Raw genomic sequence first — 8,794 nt, 5'->3', positions numbered from 1 at the left:
GCTTACAACTGGTGTTTCGTTTATTATTGTCTTCTCTGTAATAGCCTCCATCTGGGATTTAGGAACTGGGTTGCTAGGCAGAATCTCTGCCACCAGTTTGAGTTCAGAGCCAACATGCCTTCGTTGATTCATTCATTTATTTAACAAGTTAATGGCACTGTGGCTTGCACTGGGCTCAGTCATGCACAAAGACACATGGTCCCTGCCCTCACAGAGCTCACAATCTGAGGGGCTGTAAACAAATAACTTCTTGAAGAAATACATAGTAAAAACATGTGGTAAAAATCATGAATAGGCCTAGCCCGATGGCTCACACCTGTTATCCCAGTGCTTTGGGAAGCCAAGGCGGGAGAATCGCTTGAGCCCAGGAGTTAGGAACCAGCCTGAGCAACACAGTGAGACCCTGTCTCTAGATAAAATTGCTAAACATTTAGCTGGGCATGGTGGCATGTGCCTGTAGTCCCAGCTACTTGAGAGGCTGAGGTGGAAGGATTGCTTGAGCCCAGGAATTCGAGGTTGCAGTGAGTGAGCTATGACTGCACCAAAGCACTCCAGGTCTGGGTGACAGAGAGAGATCCTGTCTCAATAAATAAATCAATAAAATCATGAATCAAGGGAAGGAGGTACTCGGAGGGAGGATGATCAGGAGTGGGGTCAGGGGAGGTCCCTCTCAAGCAGAATCTGTGTGTTGAAAAGGAGCCAGCTGGGAGAAGTTGAGGGAAGGATGTTCCAGACAGAGGGAACCATGTGGCAAAATCCCTGGGCCTGCACGGCTTGGTGTCCTTGAGGAGACAGAGGCCGCTATGGCTGGAGAGTCGGGGGTGGGGTGAGTTGCTTGGGATGGGATAGTTAACAGGAAAGACAGGGAAAATAGAAACATTTTAAACAATAGATGGGAACATACTTATTAAAATACAGACTGTGGGAATAGTTTCACAACACATAATTTACAAAGGAAAAAGAGTAGAGGGGAAACCTACAGATTAAGAGACTTGAGAAGCCATATCACAACTGTGGAGCAATGTACAGAGCCCTCATGCATTGTCAGAGGGATTGTACAATGGTGCTTGTTTGTAGTGGTGGCAATCCTCGACTTTGGGGTAACTGTATCGTATCAATGGACATGCCCCCCATCCTCATGCACCTCATTCATTTGGATGCTGAATAGTGTCTGCTATACAGTGAATTGTGTCCCCCCAAAAGTTATGTTGGAGTTCTAACCCTCAGAATGTGTCTGTTTTAGGGTCCTCCAGAAAAAGAGAACCAATGGGAAGATAGATGATAGATAGATAGATAGATAGATAGATAGATAGATAGATAGATAGACAGACAGACAGACAGACAGATTTATTTTAAGGATTTGTTTCATATGATTATGGAGGCTCAGCAAGTTCACAATCTGCAGGGCAGGCCAACAGGCTGGAGACCCAAGAAAGAGGCCAGTGTTGCTGTTTGGGTCCAAAGGCAGTCTGCTGGCAGAATTCCTTCTTGCTCAGGGAAGGTCAATCTTTGTTTTATTGAGGCCTTCAACTGATTGAATAAGACCCATGCACATTATAGAGGCAAATCTGCTTTAAAGACCACTGGCTTAAATATTAATTTCTTGTAAAAATCAACCTCACAGAAACATTCTGAACAATGTTTGACCACATATCTGAGTACCATGGCCTAGCCAAGTTGACACACAAAATTAACCATCACGGTGACCTTATTTGCACATGGAATTAGTTAAGTCTGAATGCAGTTGTTAAGGTGGGCACTAAGCCAATATGACTGGTGTCTTTACGAAAGGGGAGATTTAGACACAGAGACAGAAACACACACAGGGAGAAAGAAGCACGCCATGTCTTCACTGAAGGTTGAGACCAGGGTGAGGACAGCAAACCACCAGGAGCTAGGAGAGAGGTGTGCTCAGATTCTCTGCACAGCCTTGAAAAAGAATCAACACGATCAACACCTTGATCTCAGACCTCAAGCCTCGAGAACTATGGGACAATAAATTTCTGTTGTTTAAGCCATCCAGTTTGTGGCACTTTGTTATAGTCGCTCTAGTGAACAAATACGCTTTCCATAATCCAAACAGTACAGAAACAGAGAACAAGACACCAAACTCCTAGGCTGCAGAAGGCATTAGCCAGGCATAGACAAAAGAAAAATCTGAAAGAAGATGTGAGCAGGTAGTGCCCATTTCTACCTGCCTGCTCTCCATCCACATCCTCCCTGGCTTCTGGGCTAACAGATAAAGCCTTCAGGCTGAGTGGAGAGAGGAGAGTTGAAGAGGGAGTAAGAGAGTTAGATGCAACATGGAAGGCGTACATCCTCTGACAGTAGCCAACTCACAGAGGCGGGCGTGTCCGGGGAGTACCTTTAAATATGAGGATAAACTCCAGGGAGTCTACATCTGATCCATTGTTGTGTCAGTAGTGGGTAGAAATGATGGCACCACATATGGGGCCAGAGGCTATCCTGAGTTTTCCATATCCCTAAAAGGGTGTGCCAGCCATCAGAAAACACCCAAGTCTCCTGAGTGAGGACACACAGAAGATACCTGGGAGACAGCAAGCCTGTGAGGCCTGGAGACCAGGATGAAGGGACCCTATGTGGGGAAGGCACAGCTCACGGTCAGGACTACAAGAAGCCTGGGAGGACGCCATGGAGACCTGTAGGTCTCAGGCAGGGTGATGATGTGCCAGAAGCAGCAGGCCAGCAGAGCACCAAGAAGGGGGTGCCCTCTCCCCATGCCCTCACCCAGCCCTCAACACTGTGTGGGCAAGTGGGAATTCAGCCAGACATCAGTGTAAACCTCAGAGATACAAGGAAAGGGGGTGAAGAAAATCTGAACTGTAACTCAGTTCTAAAACCAGATGCCCGGGAAGTTGCTGGATCTGACTGGGTTTACCTGAAAATAGCTAATTTGAGTTTTCCACAATGGTTTGAGAAGGCTCAAGATGAAAAGTAAGGCCAGAAACAGGAAAAATAAAGTTATCTTTTGCCCACATTAAGTCTGTGTTTTATGAAATTAATGCTTGTTATAAAAGCTATTACTTATTGAATGCCAACCTTATAGCAAGAACTTTATAGATACCATGTCATTTAATTGATATGATTTTATGTGTATATATTACTATTCACAATATATAAAATTAGAGAGATTAAGTTACCTGCCTAAAGTCATCCTCTTAATCATCAGTGCAGCCAAGATTTTTGTCTATACCTATACAATTCTAAAACATATTCTCAGGGTTGGTGGGAGCCTTTGCCTAGTATAGTATTTACCCCATTGAATTTTAAGCCACATGTCAAGAGCTTAGCACTGGGCTTCCTTGCAGAAGCTGAACTCAGGACACCTTCCTGGGTCTTTTCTTCCCCAGGCAGGTGGTGTTTGCATCATTACTTGCATTACTTTGCTTTCTCACTGTCATTTCTATAGTCTTGGCTTCACCTTCTCCTTCATCAGTCTGTTCAGCTCTCTCTGGCTGGAAGGTTTTTCTTGGAAGAGAAGACTGAAGCACAGTTGGTCCTCACCTGAGATGCAGCAGTCTGGCTTCTCCTTTCTAGTTTCCCTGTATTGTATTGCTACCATTTCTGGGTCAAAATATCTGCTTACCTCATCCATCCATTCCCGCTTTACTCCATCAGTTATTTTTTCAAGAAAAGCAATAGGTTTGGGAAAATACTAAGCTTCAAAACAAGTATAAACTGATTTCCCACAGTCAAGATTAGCTTTCTCTGATGCCCATAGGTCAATTTTTCCTTCTGTGTTGGACAAGATGTATCTTGGACATGGATGAGATAGAAGTTGGCCCCATTTTCTTTCCTTTTACTAGGAAGAGGCTAAGTAACACTCATACAAGCACAAAGTTGGTAGTTTGTGGAGTTAGGATTCAAACTTGGGTCCACTTAACTGCAAAGTCAGTACTGTTCCTTTTCTACCATCCCACTTTTCCAAAGGGGTTCCCTACTTCCAACTATACCCACAAGCAAAAAGGCAGGTATAGGGCATCTCCTCTGTGGAAGAACAGTATTCAAAGAGATGTACACATTTAAAAACCAGTCTCATTAAATCATGATACCTTCGCACATGTGTAGATCCACACACAGATATATCTGAGGGCCACTTTAAGCACTGTTGGCAGAGCTTTCACTTTCTATCTATCATCTTCCAGATCAGAGTTCCCCAAAGCAGAGGACCTCACCTCCCTATGTGCTGTGCCCTTGGGAATTCTGTGATGACAGTGATGATCATGTCCAAATAGCTAGTGGCCATCCACTCCCACTCGTCAGGCCCTTCCTCAGGACTCTGTTCAGCCATGGTGATTTGCCTGTTCAGTAGCCACTGTCCTCCACAACCAGATTTTTGTCAGATAATATCTATATTCTCACATTATCTGTTGAGGGACAGAGGTGGCAGTTTGGAAGATTGATTGGAAAGTTCTAAGAGATGGCCAATGAAGCAATTATAGCAGAAGATGTTGTCTGCATGCGAAAGTGCTCTCTGTAAAGCAGTATATGCAGATCAGTCATTGGCTGCTGCTTCTATGTTCCTCCTATTATTATTAACCACACTTTTGAAGTAGGAGAAAGATAGCAGAGCTGAAGAGCCAGAGGACTGGCATCCGTTCTTGGACCTCTGCTAACTGGTTTGTGAGTTGGGCAAATCATTTATACTGTCTTCTTATCTAGAAAATGCAAAGCTTGTGTAGCTATGAGTATAATCAACTAGATGTCCAGAAAACTTTTAATTACTGGCAGCTCTATTAGGAGCCCAGTGGACAAAGAGTTTTCTTATTTTTAATATAGTAGAGACTTTAAATGCAGGGTATGGAGGGCCCACAGGAGCACCAAGAGCTGTTTAAAAGTCCAACTGCTTGAGTTGGAACTTATTTGAGAATGCAGGTTTAAATGTACAAACACTCATACACATACACAAACAGAAGAATCTCATATTAAGATATAATAAGCTTCTGAAAAGATGGATATTAAGTTAAATTTTTTTGAATTGAAATATTTTGATTGCATGAAGAGAGTATACCAGTTTTTTTAAAAAAGGGAAGAGACTCTTAAGTCATCAAAGCTAAGCAAAACCAAACCAAATAAATGCAACTCTAAATTTTTGTCTTGCAAGAACTCATATTATTATTTGCTTTGAAAATTAAGATTATTTTCCTTTGGAGATCGGTTTTAATTAAACATACCTGTAAAGGATTATGATGAAATAACAAAAATGATTTGTTACATGTGAAATGTTATCTATGAAATTTTTGTTATTTTAATGTTATGTTTCATATACAGTAAGACTGTGGTTATCTGACATTACTCAGCAGAAGTCCTGATTTGTAGGCACTTCTGTCAAATCTATTTAGACTTATGGTTTTGAAAACATAACAAAGCAGAACTTTGATACTAATACCATCCACTCAATGAATTTGTTTTTCAATTGGTAACAAATCAGTTGAGCTTTAAAAAGTTATAAACTTGTTATCCTTTCAAAAAATAGAAAGTTACAATAGGACTTCAAGAACAGCTAACCTCACAGTCTCAAAGCAAAATTAGAATTTTAAAATTATAAGACATTAGGGATAAATGAAAGGCTTAAAAACTACCAAAAAAGAAAAGACAGCTTCCTGAAACCAAATACCAAAACCAATGTTAGGCCAACAGCAAACTATTCATGGGTAGAAATAGGTATTAGAAGACAGGGAGAACATATCTTCAAGAAATGAAGATAAAATAACTGTTGACCTAGACTTCTATACCCAGCTAAACTATTATACACACGCCAGGATGAAATAAAGATTTCCAGACACACAGAACTAAAAGTACTCACTGACTATACACTCTGGATGAAAGAACTACTAAAGGATGTAAGAAAGAAGAAAAACCTAGAAAAAAAAATTGAAAGAAGAAAAACTGCATAAAGAAAGCTATTAAATATTTTGATAAATATAAAAGTATTGACAATATTGATGGTTAAATAAACACCCCTCATTTGTGTGTAGAAACAAGGAGATACTTAATTCTAAATAACAGAAAACCTAGAAAATGGGAAGGAGGGCTTCAGAGGAAAGTTAAAAACTGGCTAAGTTCTTTCTTTTGGGAGGAGGAAAATACAAATAAATAAATACATCAAAATAGTCAGAATTGCTAAGTAGAAGACTGCAAGGTCAAAAGGACCTGCTGCCTGTCAAGAGGCTCTCTTTGGTCTTGTTGCATGAGCTGAGGTGAGTAAAGACATAATTTCCAGTTTAGGCAAAGGCAGGGAAGGAGGGAGAACACTGAGTACTTTGGCCTGAAGAATCAGACTTACTTTTGGCACCCACACTGAGATGTGTTTCACCCACTGCTTTGTGCAGGATTGGATTACTATGTACAAAGCAGAGGGCTGATACACACAGAACACTGGGTCACCCACATCTATGCAAATGAGGGGACTGAGGCCAGGAAAAGCAAGTCTTGGATTGATTCTTTCACACAGGGGGAAAGTTCCAGCTTTCTCCTGAGTGGCATGGTGTGAGCTAAAAGAAACTTAGTTCCTCTTTTCTTCCAGGTGCTGTGTGAAACAGGCTAGAGGCACATTTCCTCTGATTGATAGTCCTATCCTAAGCTTAACTACTCTTTGAATGTGAAGGGAAAAGTATTCCCATATCCCCAGCACTCTGGCTAAGTTGGCTAAAGAGCAGTTGTTGGAAAGAGAAGTTCCCATTGGATCCCACCTCACACCTTAAGGAACTGATATGGAAGGAAGTACTGGGAAGGGCATGGTCCCTTTAAATGATATGGAAGGAGGCAGAGAAGTGCTGAGTAGAGAAGGGCTTGGTCCCTGGCTAGGGCTCCACACTGGGGCCTGTGCCCATGGACCTAGGTGAAGAAGGGCATTTTTGTTTTTCTGCCCAAATGTTGCATTTCCCAAGACCACCCTGGCCTGCCACACCCCTATCCTGTGCCCATAAAACCCCTGAGACCCTAGCAGGCAGACACACAAGCAGCTGGATGTCGAGACAAGCACAGCAGCGGAGGAACACATGGGCAGCTGGACGTCATGAGGAAAGTACTGACAGGCACTGGCATGCTGGCAGAACACGTGGAATTTGCCTGGGGCAGTTGGAGGAGAGGCGGGGCCTCCAAGCCACCTAACTCCAGGGGAAAACCATCTCCCTTCTGGCTCCCCCATCTGCAGAGAGCTACTTCCACTCCATAAAACCTTGCACTCATTCTCCAAGTCCACGTGTGATCCGATTCTTCCGGTACACCAAGGCAAGAAACCCCGGATACAGAAAGCCATCTGTCCTGGTGATAAGGCAGGGGTCTAATTGATCTAACACAGGCCGCCTACGGACGGCTAAACTAAAAGTGCACACTATAACACACTTCCCCTGGGGCTTCAGCTGTAAACATTTACCCCTAGACACTGTCGTGGCATTGGAGCCCCACAGCCTGCCCATCTGGTCTGTATGCTCCCCTAGAAGTTTGAGCAGCAGGGCACTGAAGAAGTGAGCCACACCCCCATTGCACGCCCTGCAATGGGGACAAGGAACTTTTCCCATTTCAGAACCATTCCAAGGAAATCAGAAGCTTATATTTGAAAACAAAACCATAAAAGTATTAGAAGAAAATAGGAAAGTATTTATTATTATCTCAGAGAGAATCCTTTCTAAGCAGCGAGCAAAAATTGAGCCATAGAACACAAGGTGATACATTTGACTATATAAAAATTTTTAAAATTTTTATGGCAGAAATCCCTAGAAACAAAGTCAAAAATCAAATGATAAAGAGGAAAAAATATTCGCAATGCATATTACAGATAGAGTACTAAATTCCTTAACATACCAAGATTTCCTACAAACCAGTAGAAAATATACCAACAACCCAGTAGAAAAATGATAGAAATGCCCAATTTTACTCATGAGAAGGAAATGCAAATTGAAATGAGATACAATATTTTTAACCTAACAGATTGGCAAAAAGTAAAATGTTTGATAACACTATATCGGTGAGGATTTGGGGGATTCTCTCACACTCTCACATGTCAATCGTAGGAGTATAAATTGGAACAACTTGTTTGAGGAGTATTTTGGCAATGTCTATCAAAAAGTTAATGTTTTCTCCCATTCAAGTCCATTTTAAAAAATTTAGTCTACAAATATACTCTGGTATGATTTTATATAGATTCAAAGATGTTTATTGCAGCATTACTTGTAACAGAAAAAAATTGAGAGCAAAGCAAACACCCATCAATAGCAGACTTGATAAATATGTGGCACATCCATACAATGGATATTATGCAGTTATGTAGTTACCAAAAAGAATGCACTGATACTATGTATGCACCATTGATATGTTACAATGTCCCAGATATAGTAAGAGGAAAAACCAAGTAAAGCAGAGAGGATATAATATGCTTCCATTAGTAGCATGAAGCACAGACTATGTTTCCATAAAGCAGAGACTATGCTATTGAGTATATGTTTGTATATGCATAGACTGTTTCTAGAAGGATTACAAGGCTGTGACAATAATGGCTCTCTTTGAGGAGGGAAACAGCTTCTGGGGAAATGAGATAGACAGGAAGACATGTTTTTCATTGTTTACTCTCTTGAAGATTTAGAATTTTGTATTGTGTGCATGTATTACCTATTCAAAAATAAATTTTTTTCTTAAAAATTGAGCTTCCCTAAGGATAAATCAGCTGGCATAATGCCATAGGGTGAGCCATGCTATTTCATACCTCTACGTTGTTAATTCCTTTTGCCTTTACCCTTCATTTCTTCAGCTCACTCCTGCCCTTGGAAACCTT

The sequence above is a fragment of the Rhinopithecus roxellana genome, chromosome 6 (assembly GCF_007565055.1).
Source record: "Rhinopithecus roxellana isolate Shanxi Qingling chromosome 6, ASM756505v1, whole genome shotgun sequence".
Classification (NCBI taxonomy): domain Eukaryota; kingdom Metazoa; phylum Chordata; class Mammalia; order Primates; family Cercopithecidae; genus Rhinopithecus; species Rhinopithecus roxellana.
The sequence above is the reverse complement of the archived record's forward strand: the minus strand, read 5'-3'. Positions refer to the sequence as shown.